At 36.2% G+C, this 20,937-nt stretch overlaps 1 protein-coding gene across 1 annotated transcript in view; it reads left to right on the top strand.

Annotated features, from left to right (window-relative positions):
- PRKCA (protein kinase C alpha) overlaps positions 1-20,937 on the top strand; it is a 502,485-nt gene that overhangs the window by 230,659 nt on the left and 250,889 nt on the right. The gene's annotated exons all lie outside the window — the stretch shown is intronic.

Genomic DNA, 20,937 nt, shown 5'->3' with positions numbered 1-20,937 from the left:
TACATATATATATCTATTAATTTATAACTTTAACAGCTTAGAGACATTAAATATAAACTCCTTAGCCTAGCATTTCATTATCTAGCTCCAAGGTAATTTTCCAGTTTTATATGTCCTTACTTTTTTTAGGCATGACAAATTGGATTATTCCTTATTCTTTTTGTGCCTTTGTACATATCATTCCCCATGTTTGGAATGGAATCCCTCCACATTTCTTTTATATTTAAAAATTCTTCCTACCTTTCAAGATTCGTCTCAGTTGCTCTTTTTTCTTTGAAACCTTACCTGATTTCCTTGTTTGTTTTTTGTTGTTTAAGTCATGTCTGACTCCTCATGACCCCATTTGGGGCTTTCTTGGCAAAGATATTAGAGTTATTTGTCGTTTCCTTCTCCAGCTCATTTTATAGGTGAGGAAACTGAGGCAAGGTGTCTTGAGGCCAGATTTGTACTCAGGAAGATGAGTCTTCCTGAACTCCAGGCCTGATACTCTATCCACTGTGCCATGTAGCTGATTTCTGTTACCCAAAAGTAATTTCAGTCTCTTCAGCTCTCTTATAGCATGTTGTGTATCTTACATTCTATTTAGGGGCGTGTGTGAATAATTTTTTTTGATGCCTCGTCATGGCATGGAGATGTCACCTTGAGTTCTTGAAAGCTACTTCAACTGTATACCCATTCTGGCCAGTCCTACCAAGTTGGAAAGGTTTCATGCCCTGGCCCTGGGGATGAACTGTGTGTCTGCTCTCTGAGGACTTGCCTAGCTAAAGGTAGAAGACTGACCACTGCAATGCATAAATATGGTTCACTAAGAAGTATAAGGATTGTGATGTCTATATGTGGAAAGAGTACACACACCAAAGAAATCGTGGCTCTTTGGAAATTTGAAGAATTCTATATGTCAAATTTTTGTCATCCCACCCCCTGCTCATTAGGCTGTAAGCTTTTTGAAGGTAGTAAGCATAGCTTCAGATGATTTTATATTTTATACACACACACTCACACACACTCTCTCTCTCAGTCCTCTGTAATTGTGTGTTTTATATGGTAATTTGCCTATCGAATATTTGTTGAATTGAAATGATAATAATAAAAATCATAGATAGTAGTTACGTAGCAGCTACTATGTGCCAAGCACCATGCTAATTGTTAGACGGTATAATTATTAATACCCCCATTTTATAGAGAAGGAAATAAGTTCGATGACTTGCTTAAGGTCATTCTGTTATTAAAGGGAAAAACTAGATCTTATGACTCCAGGTCCAGTGTCCATTTCATTCTAGTAATCTGCTTCAGTTTTTATTCCTGAAATGTTTCCATCCTTTTCCTATCAAAGTGCTGTTTCAGATGTGAAAAATAGCTTTGCCATTTGCTTTTCAGTGTACTTGTGGGCTTAACTGAGATCATGTATATAAGGTGTTTTGTAAACATTAAAATACTATCTGAATGTCAATTATTAATGTTATTTTTATTGCCTGAGAAATCATGATAATATTCTGATATCCCTTTGGGGAGATAATAGTTTGCCTAGACTCTGAACTAGTCATGTGGCAGATGGATTTTCATGAGATCATAGAGCTAGAAGGTCATTGAAACTTAGAAGTCATTGAAAACAACCCCTTCATTTTACAGATGTGAATACTAAGACCAAGAGAGATTAATTGAATTGCCCAGGGTCTCCCAGCTGGTAAGCACTCAGGGTTAGCGTGTGAATCCATGTTTTCCTGTCTCAAAATCCCCCACACTACGTATTATAGTTGAAATAGACATTGAGGAAGGAGAAGATGTCCAGAGGAGGGTGACTAGAATGGTGAGGAGTCTGGAAATAATGTTGTATGAGGAATGTTTAATGGAACTGGGGGAGTTTAGCCCAGAGAAGACAAAAAAAAAAAACCAAACAACTGGGGGAGGGGTAGAGGTGTCTTGAGGAAAGCTACTTATTAGACAGACAGCCAGACAGATCATTTTTAAGTGCTTGCTATGTGCCAGACACTATGCTAAGCTCTGGGAATAGAAATAGAAGCAAAAAAGAAAAATAATCCCTGTCCTCTAGGAGCTTACATTCTAATGGGGGAAAATAGCACTTAAAAGAGACTTGAAAAGCAGGGGAGGGGAGAGGGATGCCACTTGGTGGAGCCTCTTAATTATTGCAGGGCTGTTCCAGAAGAGGGATTGATACTCAATATGCCTTTAGAGGGCAGAATTATGCCTTTAGAGGCATGATGTAGTCAGAGAGGGACAGATTTTAGGTTCAATATAGCAAGGAACTTTTAAATAATGAGGAACATATAAAAATGAAAATTGTTAGTTTCTGGTCACTTGAAGTGTCAAATATTGGATAATCACGTTTCATTTTTCAATGATACTTTAAAGAAGAGTCTTACTTTGGGTGGAAGTTTAAACTAGGTGACATAAGGTCCCTTTCAACTATGAATCTATATTTTTAATGTCTACATATATTTATGTAAAATTATATATGTTTGTATTTATAAACAAATATATTTTTAAAAAACAGATGTCTGGTGAGATCCTTCTTGTTTTAAGTATCAGAAATAGGCATGGTTCCTATTTTTATTTTATTGACATGTGTTGTTTTAAATGATGTTGCCTTTGAACTACACCATGCTGTTTCCCCATCCAATGTATGGTTACTTAATAGAGAATAAACAAAACAGCCTTTGTAGGGGTGTCATTTAATTCGGATGCCCAACTTTTGTGCTTGTGACAAGGTTGCAAATTATCCACAACTCTGTTTTTGAGAAATACTTCAAACATTTTGACCTCCTGCTAGCATTTATTTTCTCTGTTGATGATAACATAAAAATAAAACAACCAGAATGTTTGACTTCAGTGCACATCAAGTAGGTGACCACATTCTTATTTTGCTGATATGTATGTAGGTGAAATAACTTTACCTATAGGTGAGGGAAAAAAAAACCTATATCCAAATAGTGGTTGTGGTTGATATACCATTTTTTTTAAAGCAAGAAATCTGTCTTTTCCTTCTTAAGCAGTGGATAAAAGAAAAGAATCCTAAGTGGAAATTTTGCATTATAATGAGAAGGCCCCATAAATAGTTGAATTTTTTTTTCCTTTACTTCCACCTCAGCCATAGGAGAGAGAGGCAAATGCAAAGAGCTTATGAATGTTGGCCAGGTATAGAGTAGAAAAGAAAAAAAAAACAACTTCTTTTCCTTCCCATAATACTTGTAGATAATATTGTATTATCTTATAATATTGAATGAGTCATATATAAAGACATTTCTATTATATGATAATGGGATATTTTAGAAGAAGCTTCTAGGAGCTTCTAACATCCTCCATTATAAAGATGTAAGAGAAATATAAGCATGAAACTCTAGAGTTTATTTTCTTGTTTAGGTTATACCTTTTAAATAAACATATCTTAATTTCTATATTTTGGGGCCTTTGGCTGTCCGCAAAAAGCTTAAGCTGATGACTGGCTATCAGAATCTTCCTAAAGAGAGTTGATGAACCTGTTCACCTAATTTTAAACCTCCTTAAAATTGGCAGATGCATGATATTTATAGTGTTCTGAATCAGTACCATAAAATTCACAATATGAATTTTAAAATAGTTACATAATTTGAGAATATGTTGACAGAAGAGGAGACGTAACTCCTCAAAACCCTATGCCCAGAATAAATGCTTTAAGTATGCTAAATTTGGTATGTATTCTGGTCTGGTAATTATTTCTTTTTAAAAAAATTTATTTTTGTTAATGCCTTTTATTTTTACATCACCTTCATTTCCTAATCTCTCACAGTCACAGAAGGCCGGAAGTAGAGGATGGTGGGGGATTTTGGAAGAGGGTAGGGAATATTGAGTGATAAAGGTTGCATTGGTGATAAGCTCTGTCTTTGATTATTGTGAGACCTGTCATCTTCTCATCATCTGATTTATTGCTTGGGGTCATTTCATGACCCTTTGGGAGCATGGATCTGTTAACTTTATTTTTTATTTTTTGACTTAACTTTCTCTTTTATTTCAGGACCAAAAAGAATTAACTAGTAAGGAGGAGGAAAGGGAGGAACTGTTCTTCATACATTAACCAAACTAATGGAGTAAACAAAATTGCAGAAAGTCCGTTTAACATATACAAGGAAACAAACTATTTTAAAATACTTTAAAAGTATGCACTTACATATATTCGATACACTAATTACAGATTGTTCTTCTATGTTCATTAGGATCTCTCACTTTAGAAACTACTGATATAAATGATGATTGTCTGGCATGAAAGGGTGTGGAGAAGTTGTATCTTTTATTAAGGAAAGAAGTACCTTCACCTGAGGAGATTCCTGAACCATTGACTTTGTGGAACCCGTGATTTTGTAGAGCCCTTATTGTTGCTATGCCAACTTCCCCAACTTCTGTTAAGCTCAGCTAACCATTACACCCCCATGCCTTCATCCCATTTTTGTTCAGTTCAGTTCAACAAACATTTATTAAGCATCTACAATATGCAAGGCATCATGCCAGCTGCTGAGGATAAAAAGACAAAGATGAAAGAATCTTTGCCCTCTAGAAATTTACATCCTAATGGGACTATACAGCATCCCTACAAATAAGTGAATGATGATAATAGTAAAAATAGTAATAGCTCACCTTTATATATAGGCTCTGTTTTGCTAAACATTTTTCATATATGATCTCATTTGAATACAGATTTGTGTTAAGTGATTCCAAGACAGAGAGCTGGTTGAAAAGTATAAGGAACTAATCAAAAAAGACCTTGTGTAGGGGATGACTGATTAAAATGGTTCCAGGAGCACTGTTGGATGAGAGAACAATGTATTTAGAGGCAGGGGACTTGGTTTTAAGGTCTTCTGCTGGATGACTTTTTGGTAAATTACTTCTCCCTCAGTCAAGGTCTTTCTCTGTGTCTGGGGACATTGGATTAGATGAACTCTTATTATGATAGCTCATTCCTAGTTTCCATTGGTACGATGTTGAAATGTCCATGATTTACTTTATATCCTGGATATGCTTTATATATCCTGCTTCTTCACTGAGGCTGTTATTCATCTCAAATAGTTTCTTCCTTGATTTTTTTGGGTAGATGTTTACTGAGCTCCTTTCCACATGATCCTATGAATGATAAGCTGTAATCTGTAAGTAAGAAATGACCTGGTCCAATACCCTGCCTATTAAAAGGCAAGCAGGTTTTAGATGGGCACGTCTTTCATCCATACACTCAGTAACTCACTTTGAATTCTGTCTTCTCTTTGGTTAAAAGTTCACGTAATCTCCGTCTTCTAGACCTTTTATCTTGGTTTCTACATTGCTAATGTGACTCAGGCTTAATTTAGAGTACTATATATTTAGAGTACGTTATAATTATTATTGTTAATTATAGTAGCAGTGTTGGTTGTAGTAATGAAAAGGAGACCATAGACAAGAGATCAACTTTTTAGGCTTGGCTCTTTCCTAGCTTTAGCAGCTGTTTCACCTTGTGTAACTCAGGTAACCTCTCTGGGCCTCAGCTTCCCAATCTATAAAGTGAGGGGTTTGCACTAGATGACCTCACCATCCCTTTTTGCTCTAGCATAGTGATTCTATATATTAGTGTTCTACCACTAATAAGGCAGCTAAGTGACACAGTAGACAAGCACTTCAGCCTGGAAGCAGATCCATCCTCAGACATCTACTAGCTAGTTGACCTTGGGGAAGTCACTTAACCTGTTTGACTCAATTTCCTCAACTGTAAAATGGGGATAACAGTACCTACCTGACAAGGTTGTTGTGAGGATCAAATAAGATCGTATCAGTGAATCATCTGGTACATTGTAGGCACTGTATAAGTGTCAGCTATTATTATTACCATACCTATGACTAAAGCTGACCACAGGCAGTACTATCAAATAGACACTCCTGCTGATTCTTGTCTATCTAGAGTCTTATGTTAGAAGCCCTCTGGGTTTTGGTCAGCTCCCAATTACCTTTTCCTCCTTTAATACCCTGTTCTCAGCTACAAGACAATGAATAGTAGTAGGTTATTCAGATTAATTAATTCCTGCTAAGGTGTTAGCCTTGACCCCTCTCATGTAATGTATGTCTAATATATACATTATTTATATATATATATATATATCTATATATCTATATATCTGTGTAATGCCTGATCATGGCTAAAGAATTTATGCTTTCTTAAGAAATCTCTTATGGAGGGGCATTGATAGAATTTTGAGTGCTGTGGTATAGGAGGAGGAGATATTTCTGGTTAGAATGGTCTTTTTACAAAATCTCAGAGGAGAGAGGTACCTCAGAGGTCAGTGTAGTCCAAGCAGTGCTAGACTAAGAATCTCTTCTATAACATACTCCCAAAGTGTTCATTTGATCTTTATTTAAAGACCTCCAGTGAAGGCTCACCCTGTCAACCTTGTCCTGTCAGCTCATTCTACCTTTAGATAGTTCCATTTGTTAAAAGTTTTTCCTTGCATTGGGGCTTGCATTTAAAGATAACAAAAGTGGCACCATGTATAGAGTTCTAGGGTTGGGGTCCAGAAGATCTGAGTTCAAATTCTGTCTCATACTTCCTAGCTATGTAACCTTTGCAACTCACTTAACCTCTCTTAGTCTCATTTTCCTCCTTTGTATAATGAGGGTGCTGTATTTAATGGCCTATAAAGTGTTGGGTTTTTTTTATCTCTAAATCTTCAATCCCAAGATCTCATGCCCTGAATCTTAGCTCTGCAGCTTCTGTCTATTGTCCCTAGTTCTGCTCTCTGTGGCAATATCCCCTCAAAACACAACACATGAATAGATGTTTATTGTGCCTAGCTTAAAGACACTAACTTAATTTTTAAAGCATATGGCAACAGACATGCTATAAGATTAACAGTCTCTGAAAACTGAGCAAACAAGAGCAGAGTTTAGTACCATAATCAAATAAAACTAGCTGCGTAGTTAATCTGATGCATGTTTAATGACATGAATCTCATTAATATGCTATAAGTAATGAGGAGTGAATAAATGGTAAACAATACATGTAAATGACTATAATGAATGTTATTTTTAATACAGCCAAACCAGTCCTTTCTGAAATTGTCTGGCGGAAGAACTGAACCCTAGAGGAAGGTGTTTTGAGCCCCCTTGGAATTCCCAGATCTGTAACCCATGAAACTCCAGGTGTCTTCTCTGGCAATCAGATATACCCAGGGCCTAGGTGTGTCAGTAGGTCAGAAATACAAATTCTTCTTTACCTCTGCCCCACTTCCTTTTTAAGGGGTATGCTCTGTCTTTTGCCCTACTGGAAGGAGGAATAATCCATCATCCCATTCTTTAACTAGCTTCCTGTTTGGAGCAGACCATATGGCTAATCTTTGTGGAGAACATGTAAGCAGATTTGGGGGTTCTAAAACACAGGGAAGGCAAATACCTTGATTAAAGCAAGAAAGACTTACTTTGACTCCAGCATTTCCCTTATCCCTGCTGTCGAACACCTGGGTTATGTGCTGCTGTTCTTTGTGGGATGTGAAAAAACCTTTACTATGATCCCTTCCATTGAGGAACTGGAGAAGCATCTAGACCCCTTTTATTGTGGATCTAAAACTTGACTTCCTATCTGAGATTTATTGTGGGGATTTTTGTTTGGGAGGGGAGTTGGTAATGGAGGCTGAAGGTTGGCATAAATTAGACTGGTTCAGAAATCTCTTTGTAGTAAAAGTTACATGCTAGGCCCTCCGTGAGTATTAGTAATCACATAATGCCAGGTGTTCAAGCTGGACTAGCACCTCTGCTGTGAGGGCTTGCCAAGCCCTTTTTCACTGCTGCTCATTCACCTTTGGTATCCACCTTTCACCCAACTCTCACCTGTGGCTTCAAGAAGGAAGAGCATGCACAGTGTCCACACCCTGGTAAAATCATGTTGGCAGACAGACTAATCTAGGTTGAGGGTAACCAACAGGCCTCAAACCCATCAGTGAATTAGGGGGATGTCTATCCTAAGCATGTAAAGACTTCCCATGGCAGAATGGGTGGATGAGAACAATTTGCTTCAACACCCGTGGAGGAGGCTAAAGTAGGCATTGTAGAGTACTGAGAACTTGGTTGGACATAGAAGATGCCAAGGTCATCCACTGCATCCTGGGCCATCTCTAGTCATCTTTACTTTTGTATTGGCTCTGGACTTTGGTGACTCAGGAAGAGAGAATGAGACTGATGACTGTGGAATTCTGCGTCACTTAAATCCATTACACACAAGTCAAGAAATCACCCCATGATGTCCCTGGTCCTCTTCATAAAAAAGAATAAACAATAAATCCCAACTCATCCATGAAGTCGTGGTTGCCACCAGATGAAAGTCATCTCTTCCTCCTCATATATTTCATAACACCTTACCTGACCTTTCTTTTACATTCATTATATTCTCCCTTGCATCATATTTGTGCACACATTAAAAAAATGCAACCCACACTTGAATCTTTGTTCTACCTTTGTTATCTGTGAGACCTTGGGCAAAGCAGTGAACTTATCTGGACATAGTTTCCTCCTCTGTAATTTGAGTAGTTTCTAGTATATAATCTTTAACATTCCTTCTGGCTTTAAATCTATGATTTTAAACTTGGTATTACAAAGTGTAGTACTTTGCACATAGAAGGTGGTTAATTACTGCTCATTGACTGAATGAATGATTCTAAAACAAATATTTAATTTCTTTTGTAAGACTTGAAAATGAACCCCTTGATCTAGTAGTATTAAGGATTACTGTGACCAAATAAGCCCAAAGGCCTTAAAAGTGAAGGGCAAATTAAAGAAACACATGGAAGGCACATTTTATACCACCCTGTTTTCCATCCTAGAAATCTCTTTCTCATTTAGAAGGATGTGAATATTTTGTGAATCTAGCTGCCTTACAAACAACCTTTTATTTGATGTTGTTGTTATTCCTCATGTCTGACTCTTTGTGACCCTGTTTGGGATTTTTTTTGGCAAAGCTACTAGAGTGTTTTGCCATTTCCTTTCCTTCATTCTACAGATGAGGGAACTGAAGTAAACCGGGTTAAGTGACTTGCCCAGTGTCACACAGCTGATAAATGTCTAAGGCTAGTTTGAACTCAGGTCTTCCTGCCTCCAGGCATAGCACTCTATCCACTGTTCCATCTAGCCTCCTCTAATAATATTTCCAAAAACCAAACCAAACCAAACCGTATCTTTCAGGATTGCCCTGTAGTGATTCCCTCAAAACAAAGCAAGTGAGTTTCAAGATTTGACCTAAAAATTGAAAAGCCAGAACACTGCCTGTGATGGTTAGCTGTGGAAATAACATACAAAACTAAACTAAAATATATGTTGTCGAGCAAATATCAACGGGATCAGGGACGTTGGAGACATTTAGTCCAACTCATTTGTTTTATAGGTGGGCAAACTAAAGCCCAGAGAGAGATACAGAGACAGAGACAGAGAGAAAATGACAAAGCAGCCAGTAGGTTAACTAAAACCGGAAACCAGGTTTTCTATTTGTCAGTCCAGTTCCTTTCCCTCTACACCAAATTATGTCTTCTACTGATGGAGGAAATAGTTATGCTACTATCAGAAGGCATAATATTGCGGGCAGCTAGGTGGTGCAGTGGATAGAACACCAGCCCTGGATTCAGGAGGACCTGTGTTCAAATGCGGCCTCAGACACACAACCCTTACTAGCTGTGTGACCCTCGGCAAGTCACTTAACCCCATTGCCTAGCCAAAAAAAAAAAGTAAAAAAAAAGCATGATAGTCATAATTGAAGTGTAAAAAGAATCTGTCAAATGGGAGCAATAATTTTGGCTCTCCCTATCTGCTTTGGTGGCTGTGAGGAAAGTGCTTTGTAAACCTTAGGGCTTGATAAAAATGTGTGCTATGGTATACAGCATTGAATGTAGACATAGAAGGCATACTTGAGAAATTTATGGATGGCACACTGATAATATAATGTTTGATGGAAAGCTAATATAGTAGATAACAACGAGTTCAGAATATCATGACAAACCAAAAGAATGGTCTTAAATGGAAATGAAATTTAACAAGGATGAATATAAAGTTCTACATTTCATTAAAAAAAATCTGTGTAAGCGCCTTGGCTTAACAGCCTTTCATATGGAAAAGATAAATAGCTTTCAGTTGACTGTAAGCTCAATGAATCAGGGTGGGACATGGGTGCCAAAAAAAAAAAAAGGCTGTGATCTTAGTCTACATGAATAGAAGTAGAGTAATCTAAATGAGGGGCAGTTTGGTGGCACAGTGGGTAGGTTGCTGAGCTTAGAATCAGGAAGGCTCATCTTCTGGAGTTCAAATCTGTCTGGCCTGGCCTCAGACAATTGCTATCCATGTGACCTTGGGTAAGTCATTAAACTCTGTTAGCCATAGTTTCCTCATCTGTAAAAAGAGCTGGAGGAGGAAATGGCTAACCACTCCAGTATCTTTGCCAAGAAAATCCCAAATGGGGTCACCCAAAAGCAGACACAACTGGAATATGACTGAACAATCCAAGTGAGGGAGGACATGGTCCACCCCCTACCCCACCCTACCCATACCACACTTTGTATACTTTGTGGTGATCAGTCCATATCTGGACTACTTTCTGGCTCTTATATTGGGAGAAGTAGAACATCCAGAGCAAACATGATCAGGATAGTGAGGGTCTCAGACTGTTGGGTCACTGATCATAGCTTTAGTGATCATCAAGTCCAGAAGTTCCTAATATGCTCCTTTGTATACTCCTTTGGCAGTCTAGTATAATCTATGGACCTCATTTCAGAATCATGTTTTTAGATGAATAAAATAAAAATATAGAATCACAAAGAATAGCATCACATTGAAATGCAGTTATCAAAATATATGTTTACTTTTTTTTTAGGCAATTGAGGTTAAGTGACTTGCCCAGGGTCACACAGCTAGTAAATGTCAAGTGTTTGGTCTGAGGCTGGATTTGAACTCAGATCCTCCTGACTTCAGGGCTGGAGCTCTATCCACTGCGCCACCTAGGTGCCCCAAAACATATATGTTCAAAAGTTCATGGATAGACTTGCACGAAATAATAAAGAGCAAAATGTGCAGAACAAAGAGATTGCTGTCTATATCGATAGCAATATTGTTTTAAGAGCAGCTTTGAACGACTGAATAATTTTGACTATTAAAAATACCCAAATTAACTACCAAAGACATACAAAGGCAGATGCCATCTGTGTCCAGAGAAAGATCTGATAAATACAAGTATGCATAGAATGATTTCACATATATATACATATTTGTGTCTAATAGTAGCCATCTCTGGGGGTAGGAGGAGGGAAGAAAAAAAGAAATTTACGTGATAAATTTATTATATATTTAAAAGGAATAGCAAGTTGTACATGATAGATCTGCAGTTTCACATGCCATCATCTTTTTGTTATTCTGTTATGTTATGGAAATGCTTGTTTTATTTCACAAATTAAAAATAAAATAAATAAAAAAATTTTAAAAGTTCAGGGACTCCAGGTCTCCAGATCATAGGATCTAATCCAGCACTCTCTTTTTACATATGGTTAAAGTAAGGCCCCGAGAGATGATGTACTCTTATTCAAGTGAATAAAAGCGGAATTTAGTGTTGAAATATAAAACTAGCAGCCAAGTTCATCTAGTGCATTTTAATGACATCTCCTTAATATGCTATACATTAGTTGAATGGCAAATAACTAATATAAATTGACAGTAATTAATATTATCTTCATGCAGTCAAATCAGTCATTTCTGAGATTGTCTTTGGGAAGGAAAGCATTCAACAATGAGGGAATTAGTAGTGAGTGAATGATGAACAATTTTGATAAGCAGGTAAATACGCTGCTAATAAGTAGCACACCTGGGATTTGAATCCAGGTCCTGTACTTCAAGATCAGCACTTTCCTATTCTGCTATGTCCCATGAGAAACAATTGAAGTAACCAGAGATAATTAGCCTGAAAATTTTACAGGTCTGTCATGTGGAAGAGTTATTAGACTTACTGTATATGACTTGAAAGACTAAAAATGGGAGAATGGGATGGATGTAACAGGGAGGCAGGTTTGAACTCAATTTAAGGAATAATTTTTGGACCATTCAAGTTATTTTTTAAAAAAATTAACAGGCTACCTTGGGAGATGGTGAGTTCCCTAACCCTGAAAGTGCTCAAATAGGATGATATTGATTACATAATCACTTGTCAGAGGCAGTAAAGGAGAGCTCTCATGTGCAGTGAGTGGTTGAAGTAGATGATGACCTTTCTTAGAGATCCCTGCTAACTCTTAAGAATCTATGTTTTTAGTACTTGGTAGATGTAGCACAAAAAGAGTTAAAAAACAAAATTCCCAGGAGATGTTTTCAGTGGGAAAGCATTGAAATAAAGAAGGCATTCATCCTTTAAGTATGAGGTTCTTTGTGTTTGAGAGATTAAAAAAAAAAAGAATGCAGGGAGAAAAACATAAACAGAGAAAAACAGAGTAGGGAAGAGTGAAACAGAAAGAATGTGTGTGTGTGTGTGTGTGAGAGAGAGAAACATATGTGACTAGCTAAGTCACCTAACTTTTGCCTGCCTCGGTTTCTATAAAATCATCTATAAAATGGGCATCCTAATAGCAGCTATCTCCTAGGGTTGTTGTGGGGATCAAATGAGATAATTGTTTTAAAGAGATTTGTAAACTTTCAAGTGCTATGTAAATGCTAGTTGTTGTTGTTGTTGTCCTCCTCCTTGTAGAAGGAAGAGAAGGAGGAGAAAGAGCAAGGGCTAATTAATGTTAAAAAAAAATAAGAAGGAAAATTGACCAGAATATGTTTGTTTAAGAACCCAAGAAATCTGAGCTACTTGTAAATGTATGAGCAACTTTTTTTTTCTGTAGTAGTATGTTTATACAGAAGAGCTAGTGAGAAGCCATCGCCATTCCTCACAGCTCTTTTTAGGGCCATCATTTATGGTGTGTTACATGTGTTGTCCTGGATAAAAACGAGATAAAATTATCTTGTTTGGTTTCTGTTGATAGCAGCCGATATGGTTTATATTTCCCAGCTTAAAATTTTTAAACCAGAGCTCTCCAAAATTTTATATTGTAGACTGTATAACATACACTATAGGGAGGCAGTTGCTACTTTTACTCTGAATGCCGGCGGGTTTTGTTTTTGATTTTTATAGAATTCTACAGGTCATTCGTGACGTCCAACAACAGAAACTGTCTTTTAGCAAAACAGAAGTAATCATCTGTGTTAAACAGAACTAAGGACAGAAAAAGATCGTTTGCTACACATTATTATAACAAGAGAGGCTGAGATTCTTTCTAATTAAAATATTTGTGTTTAATTTAATTAATTTTCCTCTAGTGATGTCATATGACTAACTACTCGAGCTTCATGTTCTCTTTATGTAACTATTTTATTTACATTCTTGCTCATGGTTTTATATATTTATTTAGAATTCCAGATTTTTTAAGTCTTTAAAATTAGTTTAGAGTGGGGTGTGTGTGTGTGTGTGTATGTTAGCTGGTGTTGACTAAATATCTGAGAAGAGGAAAATTGATAAGGATCACTATCAAGCAAGTAACCGCAGGCAAATTTCTCTCTTTTTTTTTTGTATACTAAGTTGGATTTTTTTTAAAAAAAATTTTTATTTAAAGGTTTGAATTCCAAATTCTATCCCTCTCTTCCTGCCTCCCTCCCTGAGATGGCAAGCAATCAGATATAGGTTATACATGTTCAATTATGTAAAATATGTCTGCATTAGTAATTTAGTACAAGAAAACTCCAAAGAAAAAAAAATGAAAGAAAGAAAGTGAAAAATAGTGTGCTTTAGTCTATGTTCAATCAATATCAGTTCTTTCTCTGGAGTTAGATAGTACACTTCATCATTAGTCCTTTGGGATTATCTTAGATCATTGTATTGCTGAGAATAGCTAAGTCATTCATAGTTTTTTATGGAACAGTAGTGCTGTTACCATGTACAGTGTTTTCCTGGTTCTGTTCACTTCACTGTGTATCAGTTCATGCAAGTCTTTCCAGGTTTTTCTGAAATCAACCTGTTTGTCAATTTTGATAGCACAATAATATTCCATTATAATCATATACCACAGCTTGTTTAGCCATTCCCCAATTGATGGACATCCCTTTGATTTCCAATTCTTAGTCACCACATGTTCTTTCTTTCTTTCTTTCTTTCTTTCTTTCTTTCTTTCTTTCTTTCTTTCTTTCTTTCTTTCTTTCTTTCTTTCTTTCTTTCTTTCTTTCTTTCTTTCCTTCTTTCTTTCTTTCCTTCTTTCTTTTTTAAATTTGCTGTGGGGTCATGGTAGTCTCATTAGACTAAAGGATATTTGGTGTTGTTAAGTTCTATATTTTTGGCCTTCCTTTAGTTTTTTTTTAATAGTTGTTACGAAGTTCTCTCCTGGTTTTACACTTTTTTGGTTCATGGATGTCTTCTCAGGGCTCTCTGAAACTTTACTCTTCATTTCTTATAGCACAATAGTTTTATAATTTGCTAATTATATAACCTTTCATATTTAGGTCATATATCCATTTGAAGCTGACTGTGGCATGTGGTGTGAGATGTAGGTCTAAACTTAATTTTGTGAAAATGTTTTTCCAGTTTTTGTGGCAGTTTTTGTTGAGTATTGAGTCATTATTTTAATAGTTATCTTCCTTAGTTTGTTTGACACTATATTAGTATACTCTCTTACTTTTGACTCTTGTGTACTTAATTTATTCCATTGATCGACTTTTCTATTCTTTAATCTGTAAAATAGTTTCAATGATGATTATTTTGTTGAGTACCATATTTCACCACATAATCATCACCACGTCATAATTATCACACCTTTTTTTTTCCAGTCCAAAAATAGGTTTCATTGCATAACTGTCGCATGGTATAATTTTGTTTGTCACATCACTTAAAAGGTAAACAGAGCAGCAATGTATTCCCCTGTGGCGTATGGATGTGCATTTATCTCTCCTGCATTGTGAGCTGTGAGGCCAGAAGTCTCAGCTCATGCATATTGTCAGCATATTTCTGAAAGCCAACTTGCATGGTTTGTTTAGAGGGCTGCAGTATGGTATTGTCACTCAGCCCAATGAAGAGCGCAAGAGGAGTGGACAGGCAGGTGAAGCTGCCATGAGTAAGTCAGGTAATATGGTAAGACTTGCATTTTCCCATGGTAGTGAAAATGTTCAGTTCATCTGCCAGCGATACATTAACGTGCAAAGCATTTCTTTGGGTAAATATAACAACTATTCTACAAGCTTTAAGATGAAAGTGTGTTCACTGAATAGCATGGAAACAGAACTGCAGAAAGAGACTTTTCAGTGAGTGAAAAGTTGGTGCAAGACTGGCAGAAACTAAAAGACAAATAATACCAGCATATTTTTTTTAAGCTTCACACAATGGTCGCACCCCACTTTTTGGCAAAAAATTGTCACAAAATATGTGATAATTATACAGTGAAATAGGGTAGTTTGAAATCTGACCATTTTCCCTCTTATTTTCCCTGAGATTCTTGACCTTTTTCCTTTGCCAGGTGACATAGTAGTTCAAGTTATCTCTCAGGGAAATCAAAGAAGAAGAAAAAATTATTACACTTTACAAAAAAAAAAATCAGTGAGTTCATCTATGAAGACACACAAGTAATTACATGAAGACAATAGCAAAATGCTCTGCAGAAAAAAAGGAAAACAAGTAATTGGAGAGATATTAACCATTCATAGTTAGACTCTTAACATAATAAAAGTGTTAATTCTATCAAATTAATTCATGGATTTAGTGCCATACCAATTGAACTACCAAAGTTAATAGAAGTTTTTAAAAGGGCAACGAAATTCACCTGGAGTGTGACATTATAAACATCTGTGATTATAAAATGTGATTTAAAATGTGATTATAAAAAAATTGCACACTAGTTTTTTCAATTTGCCTAATCTGACATGTAAAAATTTGCTGAATTGAAATTGATGACTATCCTTCACCATCAGTTAATTGAGCATTCTTCGGAAATTAATTTAGTGCATTTTAGTATCCTTTCTGCAATTTAGTATTTTTCTATAACATGATTCCATCCAAGTATTGTTTGGTTGAAGAGACAGGGGTTTATTGTGATCAGCTTTCTTCTGATACATATGATCATGGTGTCCACAATCAGAGAGCGTCATTGTCACTTTGTGAGAACATTTTTCAATTTAGTGAAGACATAGTCTTTTGTTGCATAATTTTTGCAAAACTACAGTTAAATCATTTTATATGTAAATATTCAAAAAGATAGTGTTTCAAGGAGATTGTTGCATGTGTTTTGCCATTTTAGGACCAAATTTTCAGGAAATATTGTCCAGACGTAAAAATAAACTCTCAAAACTGTCAACTTTTTAATTATGAACTCTAAATGATCTCCCTTCTTTTGCCTAACAAAAAAGAGTGTCAATCACTTTCTCTATTACACTTTGTTTATGGTGCAGCTTTTTGTTTAGAGAGATAATTTTGATTGCTTTCATCCAAAAATAGATTTCCCTTCTTCAAACATGGGCTATTGATGACATTTTAAAATTTAATTTCTTTTTTTTTAGGCAGTTGGGGTTAAGTGACTTGCCCAAGGTCACACAGCTAGTTAAATGTTAAGTATTTGGTCTGAGGCTGGATTTGAATTCAGGTCCTCCTGACTTCAGGGCCGGTACTCTATCCACTGTGCCATTTAGCTGCCCCTGATGAATTTTTTAAAAAAGACATTTGTTTTCCCCTTGCAATTTCTGAATATCTTATCAATGAATGTAGTATTAGTATAACCTTTGTATCATTCAAAAATGGGTGCAGTAAGTTTGGCAGGGCAGAGGAGGAAATCAGCTAAAGAAGGAGGTGGAGGGGGTAACGGATGAAAAATAGGTCTCCTTGTTAGAATGTGATTGTAAATAAGTTCCATGAGAACTCTACTCCTACGTCCCCTTCTTAGAACCTAGCACTATGCCCTTGCATTGAGAAAGAAATTTGGAGGAGTTAAAGCCATTCCACTTTTGCCTCTAGCACTCTTTCCACTGCATAATGTTACCCTCAACAAATGGAAAGGCTTATTAACCATTAAAAGTGGAAGTGAGAATGGAATGGAAATGATATGGTTCTGTAACTAGAATTCCAACTTCTTATAGTAACTTTTCATTTGCCTTTGAAGGTAAAATGGGGTTTTAATAGTCATGTTTTCAGATCAATTATCGTAAGCTAAAATCCGTCATGGTTCATCCCATACTGAGTGCCAGAGTGAGGATCATATGATCACACAGTGCTTCTTTCATATCTTTGAAATTGTCACTGGTGTCTAAGTTGTAGTCTAGGTTTTGTTGAGTCTCTAGATCAAATCCCTCTATGGTAATATTCCCAGTTTTGAATTTTGAGCTGGAACTGAGTCCTTACACCTCATGGTGAATTGAAAACTCACCTAAGTATGTGCTAATGCCTATAGAGTACACAGAAAGAATTCAGCTCCATGAGGCTAGTGAATGTTTCCTTTTTGAATTTACCATGTGGGTGAGATTGCTAATCAAATGGACTTTATAGTTCAGGTTCACTGGTGCCAAGTAACTATTTTTTCTTCTTTTGCTTTTATCTACTGTTTCCAGCTTGAAGACATACTGAGAATGAACCAACTCAGGGTAGAATTGGGATTCTTTCTGTCATTTCTGAACACAGATGTAAATCATGTTGATGATACCTTTTGATGAAGGAAGGTGAAGCCAGGATCATTCACTTTTAATAGTTATTGGAAAGTTATTTTTTTTTCCTTTTCTCTCCCTCTGAATTGTTTACTGTGCAGTGACATATTTAGATGGAAGACTTGGACTTCAATCTTTATTGTTTGGAAACATCAAAAGTGTTAGAGCTCAGGATGAGGGCATCCTTTATACTGTCTTTTGATGAGAGATGAGACGAATGGCAGATGTATGAGTATATTTAAATTTAGCTGGAAGACATTAGTTTCTCAATCTTGCTAATGTATGCCAATTTGAATGACAGAATGAGCATCAGCTGTGTCGGTGGCAAATATTCAGTACTTAGTGAAATCTTTTTGAGGTTCCTAGAAAAGGAAAATCCTTAAAATGTTTGGGCAGTAGGAAATCCTGATAGAAGAGTTTTATTTAGTGGTGGAGAAAGCTGTACCCCAAAAAGCAAAATAGGGTATTGTTGCAGTATGTGCCTTGTTTTCATAATGATTCAGTTGACTTTCAACTTCCATCAGGAAGAGCATGAAGAAGTATTTTCTCAGTATTCTCTGTTCCAGAAAAGTGAGAGAGGCCTTCACCAAATATATTTTTCCAAACACCAGGGAAAAGAGAAAAGAGTATTCAAATCTATTTACCTGAACTCCTCCTTCAGTATTCCAATGTGTGTGCCATGAAATTTAGGCAGGGTTGTTCAAGAATACTCTTTAAACATCTATTCAACTTCTTTTACAACCTTATTGTTTAAAATATTGGGATAAAGAATTGAAGACCCATCTAGAAAAATCAATTTTACTTCCTATATCTACCTGTTGAGAAAAAAAGGAAAAACAGTTTAGATCTTTTGAAGGAATATCAGAGGCCTGAGTGGCAAACCTCCCAGTATCATAAGCTTAATTGATTACTCAGACTTTTGTTAGCAATTAGAATCTTTTCAGTAACGCTATTTGTTCTGAAGAGAATTGGCCAGCTATCTTTGTTAGTGCCTTCACTATTAGGGGAAAAAAAAAACTCTAGGAAAAGGACAATCAGAGAAACCAAGGTTTCCAACCTGACTGTTTATCTTTGCAATGGGAAACTGATGAATACATAACTGTCTTTTTCACTGGGGTTTGGTTACCAAGATAGCATCATTGTAGACATTCCTGTCCTTGGCCCTATTCAGTTCAGTCCAATTAAGCGAGTATTGAGTTGTCTCATGAGCTTTGCAAAGATTCTGTGGATATGGCTTAACTATGGGAAGCAGAATACCATGGAGTCACTTTATAATACTGATGTCATAGGCAAAATTAATTTCTGTGTTGTAAGATCTTGTAAAATCAGCATGTTGTATCGAATATTTAATGTATGTGGTTGCTTTATGGGATGTGTGCCAATTCACATGATAGTACTGAAATCCCTGTAATAATAAAATAAAATTAAAAAAAATAAATTTTAATGGATTCAGTTGTAGTTATTTGGACATTAGGCTTCTTGACCAGAGGGGAGAAGGGCATGATAAAGTATAATACCAAATTCCAGTTTATGTGCTTTTGTAATGCCTTTTATTTTTATATCAGTATGAATTGGTTTTAAAGTTCTTTAGAGGAATAAGTGAAATGAATAACCAGGAACATCTTTAACCTGGCATGTTCTTGTTTAGTGAGAAGAGCTCCAAGAAAATACATTTCCTCCTTGAAAATATGTTCTTACTTCCTAATCTTTCACAACTGTTGTAGTTTGGGTCCCATGATATAAATTGCAGGGGTTTGATTTCCCCAGAGGTGAACTATGTTCAAGCTCATGAGTCCAGGAACTAAGCAGTGCTTAGTTTCTATCAGGAGAACTCAATGAAACATCTCTTATTCCTTAGGTGGGTTTTACTCCTACGTTATTCAGTTCCCTTTCCTGTGCACAATGTTCCATTTCTAAATACATCATAGTAAATTTCCAGGAGAATAACACTACAGACTTTTTTTCTTTTGGTTTGGAAATGAGGTTTTTTTGCTAATAGTCCAATTCTGGTAAGGGTTTGAAATTCCCAGTATCGTTGCCTTTTGTCTCTCACCTCCATCTTCATTTGGAATTAATTGAGTAACTAAGTTTCCAGGAAAATGTTTAAAAAAAGAACACTTCCATTATCAGTTAACTGTTTTTGCTCTTCTGTTCACTGTAAAGCAGTGTGTAGTCCTTATGTTATAAGTTTAACCTTTTTTTAAAACCATATTAACTACTTAAGTATTTGTTCGTTTCTCCTCAGGTTTGTTCAAGTACTGCCATTTTATTGGTTTTTCTCCCAGTTTCCCTGCTGCAGAATAGAGTTGGCCTGGTCTTGTATGCCAGAAGCCTCATGTTTCTTACTTCAGTTCTCTAGCTTTGGCACTGACTCCTGTAGTCCTTTACATCACCTGGCATTTCCCTTTATATAAAGCAGTAGTCTATATTATTGCTTTTTGACAGATATGATGATGATGAGTTCTGTTGAATTGTTCAACAATTGCAAGTTGAATTGGTTTGCAGGCATGGCATATCCTGAGGTATGTGATAAAAAAAAGAGATACCCTTGAAATTTGAATCTACAAAGGCAGCATGGTATAGTGGATGGGAATTAGACTTTGAGGAAGAACTAGGTTCAAATCATATCTCTGACTCTTATTAACTGTGTAATGCTGGAAATGTCACTTCATATCTCTGTCCCTCAGTTTCCTCATGTGGAAAATGAGGCAATTGCACTAGATGGCCCCAAGGTCCCTTCCACCTCTGTCTGTGATCCTATCACCCTGTCCCCCTCTCCCCCCTTTTAAGCTATAGTCTTCCTGTATTAGCAGCTGTTGCAATCTCACCATCAAGGAGGTGAGAATTTTTTTTTTCTGACCTGTTGTGGGACGGCTGTGTTTTGAAATTGTTTCAAAGTGTTTCAATTGTTACAATAACCCAAGCAATAACCCCCCAAATTGACAATGAATTTTTAAAGACTCAAGAACTTTTATAACTTAGTTTATTGTTTTATTTTTGTTCTTTAAATTTTTTTCTTTTTTATCATAAGCTTTATTAACAAACATTTCAATAAGCAAAAAAGAACTGTATATGTAATTGTAAACTCTTCTTGTGTACACTTTACTCTTCATTTTCACTACATGCATCTTGAGTTTGCTTCTACAATACAAATTTAATGTGGTAGTTCCAACACTACCCTGCTTGTTTATATCCTTTCCCGTACTTCCATATGATCTCTTCTGTTCATTTTTTCAGTGATTTATCGATGGTCTTTTCTTTCTT

This window comes from Phascolarctos cinereus, unplaced genomic scaffold, assembly GCF_003287225.1.
Source record: "Phascolarctos cinereus isolate Bilbo 61053 unplaced genomic scaffold, phaCin_HiC Scaffold_5;HRSCAF=322, whole genome shotgun sequence".
Taxonomy (NCBI): Eukaryota; Metazoa; Chordata; class Mammalia; order Diprotodontia; family Phascolarctidae; genus Phascolarctos; species Phascolarctos cinereus.
Note: the sequence above shows the minus strand (reverse complement) of the source record. Positions and strands in the feature narration are given on the sequence as shown.